At 42.6% G+C, this 16,839-nt stretch overlaps 1 protein-coding gene across 3 annotated transcripts in view; it reads right to left on the reverse strand.

The window, feature by feature from the left end:
* Positions 1–3,207: 3,207 nt before the first annotated feature.
* The window catches only part of fbxo15 (F-box protein 15), a 50,625-nt gene continuing 36,993 nt past the window's right edge, over positions 3,208–16,839 (reverse strand). Inside the window, exon 13 of one of the 3 annotated variants that reach the window (XM_029697584.1) lies at positions 3,208–3,609. The gene's annotated coding sequence lies outside the window, so the exon portion shown is untranslated. Of the gene's footprint in view, positions 3,610–14,940; positions 14,987–16,839 lie in introns of those variants that run through there. The other 2 variants (XM_029697576.1, XM_029697592.1) reach the window with 2 other exon arrangements.

Consider the following 16,839-nt stretch of genomic DNA (forward strand, 5'->3'; position numbering starts at 1 on the left):
TTAATTGCTGAAATAAGGTCTGGCCTAAATTAGACTAACGCTAATCAGACAATTCAAGATGAGAGTTTTAAAGTCTTGAGAAGCATCTTTGACAGTGTCATAAAGCCACCTCAGACAACACACTTGGGAGCACAACATACATAATTACCGAGGTGCAATTAAGAACGTAATACATTATTATTTTTTTCTCAGGTAGCATCTGGTCTCAAATGTGTCTCCCTCATACTGTCAGTGCCCTCTACCTGATAAGGAGTGAAACAGCTACAGAAATACTACTGCTAGAATCTTATTGATACAATAACAACACTGCCACACTGCCACACATAGATACCCAACAAGACCACCACCCATCCAACACACCTACACCACCATAGACACACAAAAAACATGTATATTCCTAATAGATTTCATAAAGTGTCTTGTATCCTGTCAATAAGGTGATGTGAATAGAAGAGATCGCAACTTTAGTCTCAGCTGGTCAGTCACCAGGGACAGAATTAGGGGCTAAAAATGGAAGCAATTTTCCTCTAAGATGAGTCAGTTGAGAGTCTCAGGGAGCTGGGTTTAATGACGCTCTAATGTGGATAAATTTACCCATTTCAATGGGAGACCATGGAGGGGATAATTTTTAAATTATAATCGGTGGTTAAGTTAATTTGAACCTGAACTAAGGCCACAATCAGACATACAGTATGTCACTGAAGAACTTATGTCTGTCGGGAGGGGCGGACTGGGATAAAAATTCTGCCCTGGCATTTTAGCCACACCAGCCCACATCCCCGCACAGCCCCCCCCCCCCCCCCCACACACACACACTACTTACACACACAGGCAGTAATGCTACTGACACAAAACATAGGCAATACACTATAGTACAATGTTTCTGAACTTTTACTGTACAAGTGACTAACGTAGTCCTCCTCCTTTTTTAACCAGCTCTTTACATTTACATTTACGTCATTTAGCAGCCTCTCTTATCCAGAGCGACTTACAAATTGGTGCATTCACCTTATGATATCCAGTGGAACAACCACTTTACAATAGTACATCTATATATTTTGGGGGGGGGAGGGTAGGGGGAGAGGGTTAGAAGGATTATTTAATCCTATCCCAGGTATTCCTTAAAGAGGTGGGGTTTCAGGTGTCTCCGGAAGGTGGTGATTGACTCAGCTGTCCTGGCGTCGTGAGGGAGCTTGTTCCAACATTGGGGTGCCAGAGCTTTCTTTCTAACCAGCTCATGTGTAAGACAAATACAACATTGGAGATACAACTCACCACTATAACTGTGCCTCTGTTGCCTCCCTGTTGTGCAGTCTATCTCTGCATCTTCTCTGCTGTCACTCTGTCTGTCTGTCTCTCAAATAAAATACAATTGTATTTGTCACATATTTTGTAAACAACAGGGGTAAACTAACAGTGAAATGCTTAGTTACGGGTCCTTCCCAACACAGAGAGAAACATAGAAAAATAATAGAAAGATAATAACACAAGGAATAAATACACAATGATTAACACTAACTTGGCTATATACATGGGGTACCAGTACCGAGTCAATGTGAGGGGGCACGAGGTAATTTAGGTACATACAGTATGTCCATATACAGTACCAGTCAAAAGTTGGGACACACCTACTCATTCAAGGGTTGTCTCTAACCTGTCTATGCTAAGCCTAGCCTCCTTTCCCACAGCACTGGTACCAGAAGACCAGGGGACCACACTGCCTGTGTTGGGCGCAGTAACATCCTAGTTGTGAATGAATAAACACATGTATTAGATAAAGAAGATTACTGAATAAATGTCTAATAAATGACCATTGGCTCATAATACCTTATAAAAGCCTAACTACCTATATTGCAAATATTAGTGCCTGGCTTTCATACATGTCACCCCCTATCCTAAGGGTTAATTACAATTACACATATAATACAGAGCCAAAATATTACAACTGGCAGTACATCTGTGTCAGTGTGTGTCTCCCTCTCTCTGTTTTCTCCCTACATCCACTGCACTTGACTGCTGAGCTGCCTGTGCTGCTAAGACTAGCATCACTGGGACCAGAAGACCAGGGGACTGCACTGCCTGTGCTGGGCCCAGCAACATCCTAGGGTAACACTTTATTTAATGGTCCATAATAAACCATGTATATCACATTTGTAAATGTTAGTATGCTAGTTATTCACACATGTATATATATATATTTCCTGATAAATATTGTGTTGCGTGCTTATTCTTTTACTAGGTACTACTTTAATGTCTTCCAATGGCATGCCCATCTTTTTGTGAGAAATTACACGGGTCACTCAAAACATTTATAAAGTATAAATAGCACTCACTTTAGATTAGGGACCGCAGAAATACTTTACCAAAGATTAGTAAATGGTTTAATAATGTGGGAGTAATGATTAATAAATGGTGAACACTATTTATACATTTCTTAAATGTTGTTTTTTTACAGACCCTTAACATTAAGTTACCCATCCTAGTTGTGACTGAATAAACACATACTAGACAAAAAAGAAAATGATAGAAATTATAAATGACCATTGGCTTTTTTAATACCTTATAACAGCCTAACTACATATTTCAAATTACCGCCTTTCATGTGTTCCCCATGGCCCACTTAGCTAAGTGTATAAATATGAGTCTAAATATAATTCAATGGAAGAAAACAGAGAGAGAAAGAGAGAGAGAGAGACTGACAGTTCCTTAATGTTTTGGCTGTATGATACAGCCAATGACTACTTTAAAGGAACTGGCTGTCTCTTTCTCTCCCTCTGTTTTCGTCTATCGAATTCAATATAAAACCTGTGTTTGTCATAGATCGATGCCAGCAATAGTTTATGTGGATGAGGATAGATTTCCAGCATTGTGCTTCATTTGACATTGCTGCGAATGCGGATATTTCTGCCAAGAAGTGATGGGCCTTTCAGTTATTGAAATAGGACGGAAAAAGGTGGGACTTTCCAGCCTCCAGCGGGGAGGCTATGTAATGTAATCCGACACCAGAGTCACTTGTTACTACAGCTCATAAACTAAGACCCGCTCGCTGGCTGGAGAGACAGATTCAGAAGTGAATAAACATTGATAAAACAATTAAAATAAACAGACAGTCCCCGAATTGACCTTTAGCAGAGAATCATTTAGCAAGACTGCACTGTCTTTTGCAGCAGCAGCTGATCTGTCTGTGCTAAGCCTAGCATAATTTCTCCGCACAGACAGTCACAGTCATTGCCTACTGATCAGACAAATGCTCAAATGTATTATTATGACAACAGAGAAATTGCACAAAACTCATTAAAAAAGGCCCATAGGCCAATTCCGACCAGTCCACCCAACTAAAAGATGGTCCGGCATTTGCCAGAATTGCCAGATGGCCAATCCGCCTTGTCTGTCGGCCCATGGTCTTTGTTGGATTTGGAGAAGGGCAGGAATTTATTTATGTCCTTTTATTGCATTGTAAAGGTGAGGTGGGGTGGAAACAATGTGAATCACAAAAGGGCAAATTAATTAACGATGTAGAGAATTAATTGTTCCTGGTCATTGAAGCCTTGTTCTGAATCTTGCTCTGGTTGGCATACCATTCCAAAATGCTGTCTTCATGCAATTCAACTGAAACAGAAGAAAAGTAATTAAAAACTGCAATCATCCATCCTCAAAGATTTTTTTGTCTGAGGACAAAACGAATTCAGCAAAGATGAGTTGCGCCTTCTTTCTATGATAATAGTCATAATAAACAATGGTCTTCTCTCACAATGACCTACCAACTAGAGCCTTCTACTGGGTTTGAGCAAAAGTGCACTTTACTGTGCAAAGGAGTTCAACTATGAATTAATGAATCACATTTTATTTTCGTGTCAAATCGGCAGTTGGCAACTCATCCCTTATTGGATTAATTGACACATAACCAAACTATAGATCTGTTTGACATGGCTATTTTAACCAGGTAGTATGTACTGTATTGTAAAGCTAGTTCGACAAACATAAGCTTTCACTGCTTGTATTGTGAATGCATGTTGGGACTGGACATCATACAGTACAGATATATTCAAGTTCCCCCTCCTTTTGCTGCAATGTGCTCATAGGTCTATATCACTCAAAACCATTGGAGCCAGTGACTCACATAAACCATCATATCACCCCTGGGAAGGCACTATGCAGTTCAGCGACATCCAATGAAAAGATCCATCTCAACTAGTTAGTGATTCCGTTGACTGGCCAAGAAGACTGTGAGTGGCATATAATAGGCAGAGTGTTCTTGTGAGGCCATTACTACATCTCATTGTCCTTGAGATTCTGGTGGTTTTAGTTCATCAAATGCAGTGAAAGATTGCCTGTTTCAAAGGGTTTGATGTTTGAAGCGACACTAGATTGGTGGTGAAGGTCGTAGCGGTGGAATGGTGGTGTACCGTACTTTACATTGACTGTACTATCACCATAGATTTAGCATGAATAGTGTGGGTAGTATGCCATTTAATAAAGGAAAGGATCTCTATGATTGATCAATTGGATGAAAGCCTGTTTTGGTATAGTAGTAGCAGAACAGTATATGGAAAGACAAGGCCGTGAGTTTTTCCAGATCAAGTCAGAAACTCTGGGTCCTTCAGTGAGGATTTTTTCCTTGTCAGGTCACATGGTCATGGAAAAACTAAGGGTCCAAGAATAGAATCGGTTCTAACCCCCCCCCCCCAATTTAGCTGCCAATGTAGTTGTTGATGTGTGTGAAAAAACAGTATCTTTCCAAGGTGACGGTTCGCCCTAGGTGGAAGAGGCTGAGCTGGGGAATCCTATTATACTGTTTACATTTACATTTAAGTCATTTAGCAGACGCTCTTATCCAGAGCGACTTACAAATTGGTGCATTCACCTTATGATATCCAGTGGAACAACCACTTTACAATAGTGCATCTAAATCTTTTAGGGGGGGGGGGGGGGTTTAGAAGGATTACTTTATGCTATCCTAGGTATTCCTTGAAGAGGTGGGGTTTCAGGTGTCTCCGGAAGGTGGTGATTGACTCCGCTGTCCTGGCGTCGTGAGGGAGCTTGTTCCACCATTGGGGTGCCAGAGCAGCGAACAGTTTTGACTGGGCTGAGCGGGAACTGTGCTTCCTCAGAGGTAGGGAGGCGAGCAGGCCAGAGGTGGATGAACGCAGTGCCCTTGTTTGGGTGTAGGGCCTGATCAGAGCCTGAAGGTACGGAGGTGCCGTTCCCCTCACAGCTCCGTAGGCAAGCACCATGGTCTTGTAGCGGATGCGAGCTTCAACTGGAAGCCAGTGGAGAGAGCGGAGGAACGGGGTGACGTGAGAGAACTTGAGAAGGTTGAACACCAAATGGGCTGCGGCGTTCTGGATGAATTGTAGGGGTTTAATGGCACAGGCAGGGAGCCCAGCCAACAGCGAGTTGCAGTAATCCAGACGGGAGATGACAAGTGCCTGGATTAGGACCTGCGCCGCTTCCTGTGTGAGGCAGGGTCGTACTCTGCGAATGTTGTAGAGCATGAACCTACAGGATCGGGTCACCGCCTTGTTAAACCCAGGGTTTGTGTTTGAAAGTCCATCCGCAACACACCAGATGCCCACACACTGTGGGTGCCTCCAAAATGGCACCCTATTCGCCTGGTCATGGTTAAGTTGTCAGTCGGACATTTGTCATCGCCATTATAGATGACATGCAAATCAAACAATATTTGGATATAGCCATGTAGTTTATCCCCTGACAGTTACCTTAACTAGCCATATTGATGTGATTTGTTATTAGCTAGCTAGCCAATTTACTGCGGTCAAACTATCCTGAAAATGAAAATCCTCCGTCAAGCCACTTGCCCTATAGAATTTGCATGCACACAGAATATGCTTGACAGGGAGAGACGTTCAGATATCAGAACCTCTCAAGAGATTTAGTGTCGCCACACGCTAGTGAACTGTGATATGATGATGTGATATGTTTATACCCAGTAACTTCATTCAAAAAGTCAAATTGAATTGACTTAATTAACTTTTTTAATTGGATATTTGAGTGATATAAAATAGAAGTGAACCATACCTGACGAGTGGTTTAGGTTCAAATCCAATCCTTTGTAGGCTCTGCCTTACAATTGGCTCATTCATCCCCCTCCTCTCCCCTGAAACTATTCCCCAGGTCGTTGCTGTAAATGAGAATGTGTTCTCAGTCAACTTACCTGGTTAAATAACGGTAAAATAAATAAAAAAGCGCATTTGCCGATGTACTGTTAGTTGATGTTTACTTTGCAAGCTACTGGTAGAAACTTTGTACATGTCACGTCCTGACCAGTAAAGGGGTTATTTGTTATATTAGTTTGGTCAGGACGTGGCAGGGGGTATTTGTTTAGAGTGTTTCGGGGTTTGTTGGGCTATGTGTTTTGTAGAGGCGTGTTTGATTAGAGTGTTCCGGGGTTTTGGTTTATGTTCTCTGTTAGTATATTTCTATGTTCTAGTCTAGTCTTTCTAGTTCTATGATTAGTTTATTGATTTGGCCTTCAATTGGAGGCAGCTGTTCCTCGTTGCCTCTGATTGAAGGTCCTATGTATAGGGGTGTTTTGGTAATGGGAATTGTGGGTAGTTATTTCCTGTTTAGTGTATGTAGCACCTGACGGGACTGTTTAGTGTCATTCGTTCGTTTTTGTATACGTGTTTCTTTTGGTTTTTCCTTGTTTTATAATAAATAAAAAGATGAGTATACATTTTCCCGCTGCACCTTGGTCTACTCAATTTGACGGCCGTTACAGTACAGTTGACTAAACATAGTGGTAATTAGACCTAATGCACTTTTTTCCCCCCAAACAACGTAGGCCTACCTAGCGAAGTTAGCTAACATTATCCCCTTTTCAACATTGTTTTTAAAGAGTGTTTAATTTCCATAGCTTTTGCTGACAGACATGACAGTCTACTTCGACTGATGGACAAAGTCAAATAGGCACTGCGGTCAACCTAAATGGAAATGTAAACCTCGGTCAAGCCATCTGCACTGTAGAATTTGCATGCAGATTATGGTATTATGGGAAAATGCATAACAAGGAGAGATGCTCCGATCTCTCAACCTCTTCTAAACAAATTTAGTGTCGCCAGTGAATTGTGTGATGATGTGATATGTTTATACCCAGTAAGTTCATTCAAAAAGTGAGACAAATTGTATTGACTTATTGAATTTGTTTTATGTTTTGGTTCGGTAGCAACGCACAGCATACGCGGAAGTATTTGCCTTCCGACGGAACTACAGTTGAAGTCGGAAGTTTACATACACCTTAGCCAAATACATATAAACTCAGTTTTTCACAAATTCTGACATTTAATCAGAGTAAAAAATCCGTGTCTTAGGTCAGTTAGGTTCACCACTTTATTTTAAGAATGTGAAATGTCAGAATAACAGTAGAGCGAATGATTTATATCAGCTTTTATTTCTTTCATCACATTCCCAGTGGGTCAGAATTTTACATACACTCAATGAGTATTTGGTAGCATTGCATTTAAATTGTTTAACTTGGGTCAAACGTTTCGGGTAGCCTTCCACAAGCTTCCCACAATAAGTTGGGTGAATTTTGGCCCATTCCTCCTGACAGAGCTGGTGTAACTGAGTCAGGTTTGTAGGCCTCCTTGCTCGCAAACGCTTTTTCAGTTCTGCCCACAAATGTTCTATAGGATTGAGGTCAGGGCTTTGTGATGGCCACTCCAATACCTTGACTTTGTTGTCCTTAAGCCATTTTGCCACAACTTTGGAAGTATGCTTGGGGTCATTGTCCATTTCGAAGACCCATTTGCGACCAAGCTAACTTCCTGACTGATGTCTTGAGATGTTGCTTCAACATATCCACATAATTTTCTTTCCTCATGATGCCATCTATTTTGTGAAGTGCACCAGTCCCTCCTGCAGCAAAGCACCCCCACAACATAATGCTGCCACCCCGTGCTTCACGGTTGGGATGGTGTTCTTCGGCTTGCAAGCCTCCCTCTTTTTACTCCAAACATAACAATGGTCATTATGGCCAAACAGTTCTATTTTTGTTTCATCAGACCAGAGGACATTTCTCCAAAAAGTACAATCTTTGTCCCCATGTGCAGTTGCAAACCATAGTCTGGCTTTTTTATGGTGGTTTTGGAGCAGTGGCTTCTTCCTTAGTGAGTGGCCTTTCAGGTTATGTCGATATAGGACTCGTTCTACTGTGGATATAGATACTTTTGTACATGTTTCCTCCAGCATCTTCTTAAGGTCCTTTGCTGTTGTTTTGGGATTGATTTGCACCAAAGTATATTCATCTCTAGGAAACAGAACACGTCTCCTTCCTGAGCGGTATGAGGGCTGCATGGTCCCATGGTGTTTATACTTGCATACTATTGTTTGTAAAGATGAAAGTGGTACCTTCAGGCGTTTGGAAATTGCTCCCAAGGATGAACCAGACTTCTGGAGGTCTACAATTTTTTTTTTTTTTTAAGTCTTGGCTGATTTCTTTAGATTTTCCCATGATGTCAGGCAAAGAGGCACTGAGTTTGAAGGTAGGCCTTGAAATACATCCACAGGTACACCTCCTATTGACTCAAATTATGTCAATTAGCCTATCAGAAGATTCTAAAACCATTACATAATTTTCTGGAAATTTCCAAGCTGTTTAAAGGCACAGTCAACTTAGCGAACGTAAACTTCTGACCCATTGGAATTGTGATACAGTGAATTATAAGTGAAATAATCTGTCTGTAAACAACTGTTGGAAAAATGACTTGTGTCATGCACAAAGTAGATGTCCTAACCGACTTGCCAAAACTATAGTTTGTTAACAAGAAATGTGTGGAGTGGTTGAAAAACGAGTTTTAATGACTCCAACCTAAGTGTATGTAAACTTCCGACTTCAACTGTATATGCCTCCAAGGTGGTAGTTCGGTTAGACCCTCTTCAGTGATTGAGATTCCCTATAACTATGATTGCATTTGGTTGTCAAAAAATAGGTCAGAAATACAGTCTTGAAACAGAGAAACATCCAAGAACTTCATAAAAAGCACAGATCTGATTAAAATCATATTCTGATTAGTAAAGCCATGATTGGATTTGTATAATACCATAAACTATTGTCAAATATGATCATGTATACGATTTTAATGGTTATGATTTTAATTGAAGCGCTAATTCAAATAGATTGCCAATAGAAGTAATTACTGGGTTAGATTCATCTCATATTCCAATAAAAAATAACATAGACACACACATATATACACTGCGTGCACAATTGTTAGGCAAATTGTATTCCTCGGGATTCATTTTATTGTTGAACAAACACAATGCTCTCAGTCAATCCAAAATGTTATTGAACCTGAAACCTGAATGTTTAACAAAGGAAAAGTGAGTTTTGTCTTTCTCAGGGAAATATAAGTGTGCACAATTATTAGGCAACTATTAGTGTGCACAATTATTAGGCAACTAAATTACAAAAATAATTTCTCTCAACTCACTTGTTGATTCTCAATTTTTAGAGTAAGTGTAACAGATAAGTAACACAAAATGACAATTATATAAAAATGTTGGCCTTTCAAAAATATTCAGTGACCAATATAGCCACCCTTATTTTCAAGAACTGCCATGAGCCTTCTATCCATGGAGTCTGTCAGTTTCTTGATCTGTTCATGATCAATTTTCGCTGAAGCAGCAACCACAGCCTCCCAAACGCTGTTCAAAGAGGTGTATTGTCTTCCCTCACTGTAAATCTCACGTTTGAGAAGGGCCCACAAGTTCTCAATAGGATTTAAGTCAGGTGAGGAAGGGGGCCAGGTCGTTATTCAGGCATCTTTGAGGCCCCTGCTGGCTAGCCAAGCAGTGGAGTACTTGGATGCATGTGATGGAGCATTGTCCTGCATAAAGATCATGGCCTTCTAGAATGCTGAGGACTTCTTCCTGTACCACTGTTTGACAAAAGAATCTTCCAGAAACTGGCAGTAGGTTTGGGAGTTGAGTTTCAGTCCATCTTCAACCCGAAAAGGTCCAACTACCTCATCCTCAATGATAGCAGCCCATACCAGTACACCTCCTTCACCTTGCTGGCGCCTGACTCAAAGTGGTGCCCTGTGTCCATTACTGATCCAGCCACAGGCCCATGCATTTGGTCCATCAAGAGTCACTTTCATTTCATCTGTCCATAAAACCTTTGAAAAATCTGTCTTCAGGTATTTCTTTACCCAATCTTGACGCTTCAACTTGTGAATCTTATTCAGTGGTGGTCTTGTTTCAGTCTTCTTGACCTTGGCCATGTCTCTGAGCACTTGACACCTTGTGCTTTTGAACACTCCAGGTAGGTTACAGTTCTGGAATGCGGTGGCACTGGAGGATAATGGGTTCCTAGTAGTTTGACGTTTAATTCTTCTCAAGTCTTCTGCAGTTAATTTGCGCCTTTTCTTCCTCGTGCGTTTTTTTGCGCCCCAGTTGACTATTTGCAACAAAACGTTTGATTGTCCGGTGGTCACACCTCAATAGTTTAGCTATTTAAAGAGTGTCGCATCCGTCTGAAAGGCATTTTACATTTTTGGGTTTTCAGTGTCAGTTAAATCTCTTTTTTGGCCCATTTTACCTGAGGTAATGAGGCTGCCTAATGATTATGCACACCTTGATATAAGGTGTTATTAACTTTCGCCACACCCTCCCTCATTATACAAATACATATCACCTGAAAATGATTAAATCCAATAAGCATTCAAGTTTATATGGTTTGGAGTTCGAAAATGTGAATAGAAATAATGACAAGATCAGAATACTCACTTGCCTAATAATTGTGCACGCAGCGTATATATGTCACACACACACACACAAACACACACACACACATATACACATATACATATATATATATATATATATATACACTGTTCAAAAAAATAAAGGGAACACTTAAACAACACATCCTAGATCTGAATGAAAGAAATAATCTTATTAAATACTTTTTTCTTTACATAGTTGAATGTGCTGACAACAAAATCACACAAAAATAATCAATGGAAATCCAATTTATCAACTGATGGAGGTCTGGATTTGGAGTCACACTCAAAATTAAAGTGGAAAACCACACTACAGCCTGATCCAACTTTGATGTAATGTCCTTAAAACAAGTCAAAATGAGGCTCAGTAGTGTGTGTGGCCTCCACGTGCCTGTATGACCTCCCTACAATGCCTGGGCATGCTCCTGATGAGGTGGCGGATGGTCTCCTGAGGGATCTCCTCCCAGACCTGGACTAAAGCATCCGCCAACTCCTGGACAGTCTGTGGTGCAACGTGGCGTTGGTGGATGGAGCGAGACATGATGTCCCAGATATGCTCAATTGGATTCAGGTCTGGGGAACGGGCGGGCCAGTCCATAGCATCAATGCCTTCCTCTTGCAGGAACTGCTGACACACTCCAGCCAAATGAGGTCTAGCATTGTCTTGCATTAGGAGGAACCCAGAGCCAACCGCACCAGCATATGGTCTCACAAGGGGTCTGAGGATCTCATCTCGGTACCTAATGGCAGTCAGGCTACCTCTGGCGAGCACATGGAGGGCTGTGCGGCCCCCCAAAGAAATGCCACCCCACACCATGACTGACCCACTGCAAAACCGGTTATGCTGGAGGATGTTGCAGGCAGCAGAACGTTCTCCACGGCGTCTCCAGACTCTGTCACGTCTGTCACGTGCTCAGTGTGAACCTGCTTTCATCTGTGAAGAGCACAGGGCGCCAGTGGCGAATTTGCCAATCTTGGTGTTCTCTGACAAATGCCAAACGTCCTGCACGGTGTTGGGCCGTAAGCACAACCCCCACCTGTGGACGTCGGGCCCTCATACCACCCTCATGGAGTCTGTTTCTGACCGTTTGAGCAGACACATGCACATTTGTGGCCTGCTAGAGGTCATTTTGCAGGGCTCTGGCAGTGCTTCTCCTGCTCCTCCTTGCACAAAGGCGGAGGTAGCGGTCCTGCTGCTGGGTTGTTGCCCTCCTATGACCTCCTCCATGTCTCCTGATGTACTGGCCTGTCTCCTGGTAGCGCCTCCATGCTCTGGACACTACGCTGACAGACACAGCAAACCTTCTTGCCACAGCTCGCATTGATGTGCCATCCTGGATGAGCTGCACTACCTGAGCCAGTTGTGTGGGTTGTAGACTCTGTCTCATGCTACCACTAGAGTGAAAGCACCGCCAGCATTCAAAAGTGACCAAAACATCAGCCAGGAAGCATAGGAACTGAGAAGTGGTCTGTGGTCTCCACCTGCAGAACCACTCCTTTATTGGGGGTGTCTTGCTAATTGCCTATAATTTCCACCTGTTGTCTATTCCATTTGCACAACGGCATGTGGAATTTATTGTCAATCAGTGTTGCTTCCAAAGTGGACAGTTTGATTTCACAGAAGTGTGATTGACTTGGAGTTACATTGTGTTGTTTAAGTGTTCCCTTTATTTTTTGGAGCATATATATATATATATATATATATATATATATATATATATATTTATAGTTGAAGTCAGAAGTTTACATACACTTAGGTTGGAGGCATTAAAACTTGATTTTCAACCACTCCACAAATTTCTTGTCAATAAACTATAGTTTTGGCAAGGCAGTTAGGACATCTACTTTGTGTATGACACAAGTCATTTTTCCAAGAATAGTTTACAGACAGATTATTTCACTTATAATTTACTGTATCACAATTCCAGTGGGTCAGAAGTGTACATACGCTAAGTTGACTGTGCCTTTAAACAGCTTGGCAAATTCCAGAAAATGATGTCATGGCTTTAGAAGCTTCTGATAGGCTAATTGACATCATTTGAGTCAATTGAAGGTGTACCTGTGGATGTAGTTCAAGGCCTACCATCAAACTCAGTGCCTCTTTGCTTGACATCATGGGAAAATATAAAGAAATCAGCCAAGACCTCAGAAAAAATTCCTGAAGCAATTTCCAAATGCCTGAAGGTACCACGTTCATCTGTACAAACAATAGTATGCAAGTATAAACACCATGTGACCACGCAGCCCTCATACCGTTCAGGAAGGAGACGCGTTCTGTGTCCTAGAGATGAACGTACTTTGGTGCAAAGTGCAAATCAATCCCAGATCAACAGCAAAGGACCTTGTGAAGATGTTGGAGGAAACATGTACAAAAGTATCTATATCCACAGTAAAATGAGTCCTATATCGACATAACCTGAAAGGCCGCTCAGCAAGGAAGAAGCCACTGCTCCAAAACCACAATAAAAAAGCCAGACTATGGTTTGCAACTGCACATGGGTACAAAGATCGTACTTTTTGGAGAAACGTCCTCTGGTCTGATGAAACAAAAATAGAACTGTTTGGCCATAATGACCATTGTTATGTTTGGAGGAAAAAGGGGGAGGCTTGCAAGTCGAAGAACACCATCCCAACCGTGAAGCACGGGGTGGCAGCACCATGTTGTGGAGGTGCTTTGATGCAGGAGGGACTGGTGCGTTTCACAAAATAGATGGCGTCATGAGGATGGAAAATTATGTGGATATATTGAAGGAACATCTCAAGACATCAGTCAGGAAGTTAAAGCTTGGTAACAAATGTGTCTTCCAAATGGACAATGACCCCAAGCATACTTCCAAAGTTGTGGCAAAATTGCTTAAGGACAACAAAGTCAAGGTATTGGAGTGGCCATCACAAAGCCCTGACTTCAGCCCCATAGAAAATTTATGAGCAGAACTGAAAAAGCATGTGTGGGCAAGGAGACCTACAAACCTGACTCAGTTACAGCAGCTCCGTCAGGAGGAATGGGCCAAAATTCACCCAACTTATTGTGGGAAGCTTGTGGGAGGCTCCCTGAAACGTTTGACCAAATTGAAACAATTTAAAGGCAATGCTACCAAATACTAATTGAGTGTATGTAAACTTCTGACCCACTGGGGATGTGATGAAAGAAATAAAAGCTGAAATAAATCATTCTCCCTTCTATTATTCTGACATTTCACATTCTTAAAATAAAGTGGTGATCCTAACTGACCTAAGACAGGGACTTTTTACTGGGATTAAATGTCAGGAAATGTGAAAAACTGAGTTTATATGTATTTGGCTAAGGTGTATGTAAACTTCTGACTTCAACAGTACGTGGAATTTGACTGCCTTCATGGTCACCGCAACAACCCTAGTGGTGGCAGCATCATGCTGTGGGGATGTTTTTCAGCGGCAGGGACTGGGAGACTAGTCAGGATCGAAGGAAAGATGAACGGAGCAAATACAGAGAGATCCTTGATGAAAACCTGTTCCAGAGTGCTCAGGACCTCAGACTGGGGCGAAGGTTCACCTTCCAACAGCACAACGACCCTAAGCACACAGCCAAGACAACACAGGCTTCGGGTCAAGTCTCTGAATGTCCTTGAGTGGCCCAGCCAGAGGCCGGACTTGAACTCGATCGAACATCTCTGGAGACCTGAAAATAGCTGTGCAGCAACGCTCCCCATCCAACCTGACAGAGCTTGAGAGGATCTGCAGAGAAGAATGGGATAAACTGCCCAAATACAGGTGTGCCAAGCTTGTAGCTTCATACCCAAGAAGACTCAATGCTGTATTTGCTGCCAAAGGTGCTTCAACAAAGTACTGAGTAAAGGGTCTGAATACTGATATTTCAGTTTTGTATTTTTTATACATTTTCAAACATTTCTAAAAAACTGTTTTTGTGTTGTCATTAAGGGGTATTGTGTGTAGATTGATGAGGTTAAAATAGAATAAGGCTGTAACGTAACAAAATGTGGAAAAAGTTAATGGGTCTGAGTACTTTCCGAATGCACTTTATATACACTGAGTGCACAAAATATTAAGAACGCCTTCCTAATATTGAGTTGCACCCCCCTTATACCCTCCGAACAGCCTCAATTCTTTGGGGCATGAAGTCTACAAGGTGTCAAGCGTTCCACAGGGATGCTGGCCCATGTTGACTCCAATGCTTCCCGCAATTATGTCAAGTTGGCTGGATGTCCTTTGGGTTGCAGACCATTCTTGATACACACGGGAAACTGTTGAGTGTGAAAAAATAAACAGCAGTTATTGACTCTCTCAAACCAGTGCGCTTGGTACCTACTACCATACCCCATTCAAAGGCACTTAAATCTTTTGTCTTGCCCATTCACCCTCTGAGTGGCACACATACACAATCCATGTCAGCAAACTCAATGAATTAATAGAGAACAACTACTCATCTGTCTATGTTATGGACTCGAAGCATTTTTACTGTACCATTTTTAAAATGGAGGCCTCCAAACTACTTACATCACATACACGATAATGACATTTGCAGTGCCTTAAGAAAGTATTCATAGCCATTGATTTATTGAAAATTTTGTTGTGTTTCCACCTGAATTAAAAAGTGATTAAATATTTTTTTTGACCCACCTACACTCAAAACACCATAATGACAAAGTGAAAACATGTTTTGAAATTTTTTCAAAAGAAACACAGAACGTATTCATTTGTGTGGTATTGAGGGGGAAGATGGCGACACGTATCATCCCTGCTGATTGGATCAAAAACTGGGAAAAATCTGGAAAACATGAGTTGCCATACAAACGCTTCACACCGCGTGGCCACTGCCACTCTAACCTGGTGGTCCCAGCGCGCACGACCCACGTGGAGTTCCAGGTCTCCGGCAGCCTCTGGAACTGCCGGTCTGCGGCCAACAAGGCTGAGTTCATCTCAGCCTATGCTACCCTCCAGTCCCTAGACTTCCTGGCGCTGACGGAAACATGGATTACCACAGATAACACTACTACTCCTACTGCTCTCTCCTCGTCTGCCCACGTGTTCTCGCATACCCCTAGAGCATCGAGCCAGCGGGGTGGTGGCACTGGAATCCTCATCTCTCCCAAGTGGACATTCTCTCTTTCTCCCCTGACCCATCTGTCTATCTCCTCATTTGAATTCCATGCTGTCACAGTTACCAGCCCTTTCAAGCTTAACATCCTTATCATTTATCGCCCTCCAGGTTCCCTTGGAGAGTTCATCAATGAGCTTAACGCCTTGATAAGTTCCTTTCCTGAGGATGGCTCACCTCTCACAGTTCTGGGTGACTTTAACCTCCCCACGTCTACCTTTGACTCATTCCTCTCTGCCTCCTTCTTTCCACTCCTCTCCTCTTTTGACCTCACCCTCTCCCCCTACTCACAAGGCAGGCAATACGCTTGACCTCATCTTTACTAGATGCTGTTCTTCCACTAATCTCATTGCAACTCCCCTCCAAGTCTCCGACCACTACCTTGTATCCTTTTCCCTCTCGCTCTCATCCAACACTTCTCACTCTGCCCCTACTCGGATGGTATTGCGCCGTCCCAACCTTCGCTCTCTCTCTCCCGCTACTCTCTCCTCTTCCATCCTATCATCTCTTCCCTCTGCTCAAACCTTCTCCAACCTATGTCCTGATTCTGCCTCCTCAACCCTCCTCTCCTCCCTTTCTGCATCCTTTGTTTTCTCTGTCCCCTATCCTCCAGGCCGGCTCGGTCCTCCGCTCCTGCTCCGTGGCTCGACGACTCACTGCGAGCTCACAGAACAGGGCTCCGGGCAGCCGAGCGGAAATGGAGGAAAACTCGCCTCCCTGCGGACCTGGCATCCTTTCACTCCCTCCTCTCTACATTTTCCTCTTCTGTCTCTGCTGCTAAAGCCACTTTCTACCACTCTAAATTCCAAGCATCTGCCTCTAACCCTAGGAAGCTCTTTGCCACCTTCTCCTCCCTCCTGAATCCTCCCCCCCCCTCCTCCTTCTCTGCGGATGACTTCGTCAACCATTTTGAAAAGAAGGTCCTCGTTTGCTAAGTCAAACGACACCGCTGGTCCTGCTCACACTGCCCTACCCTGTGCTTTGACCTCTTTCTCCCCT

The sequence above is a fragment of the Salmo trutta genome, chromosome 2 (genome assembly GCF_901001165.1).
Source record: "Salmo trutta chromosome 2, fSalTru1.1, whole genome shotgun sequence".
In the NCBI taxonomy this organism is placed as follows: domain Eukaryota; kingdom Metazoa; phylum Chordata; class Actinopteri; order Salmoniformes; family Salmonidae; genus Salmo; species Salmo trutta.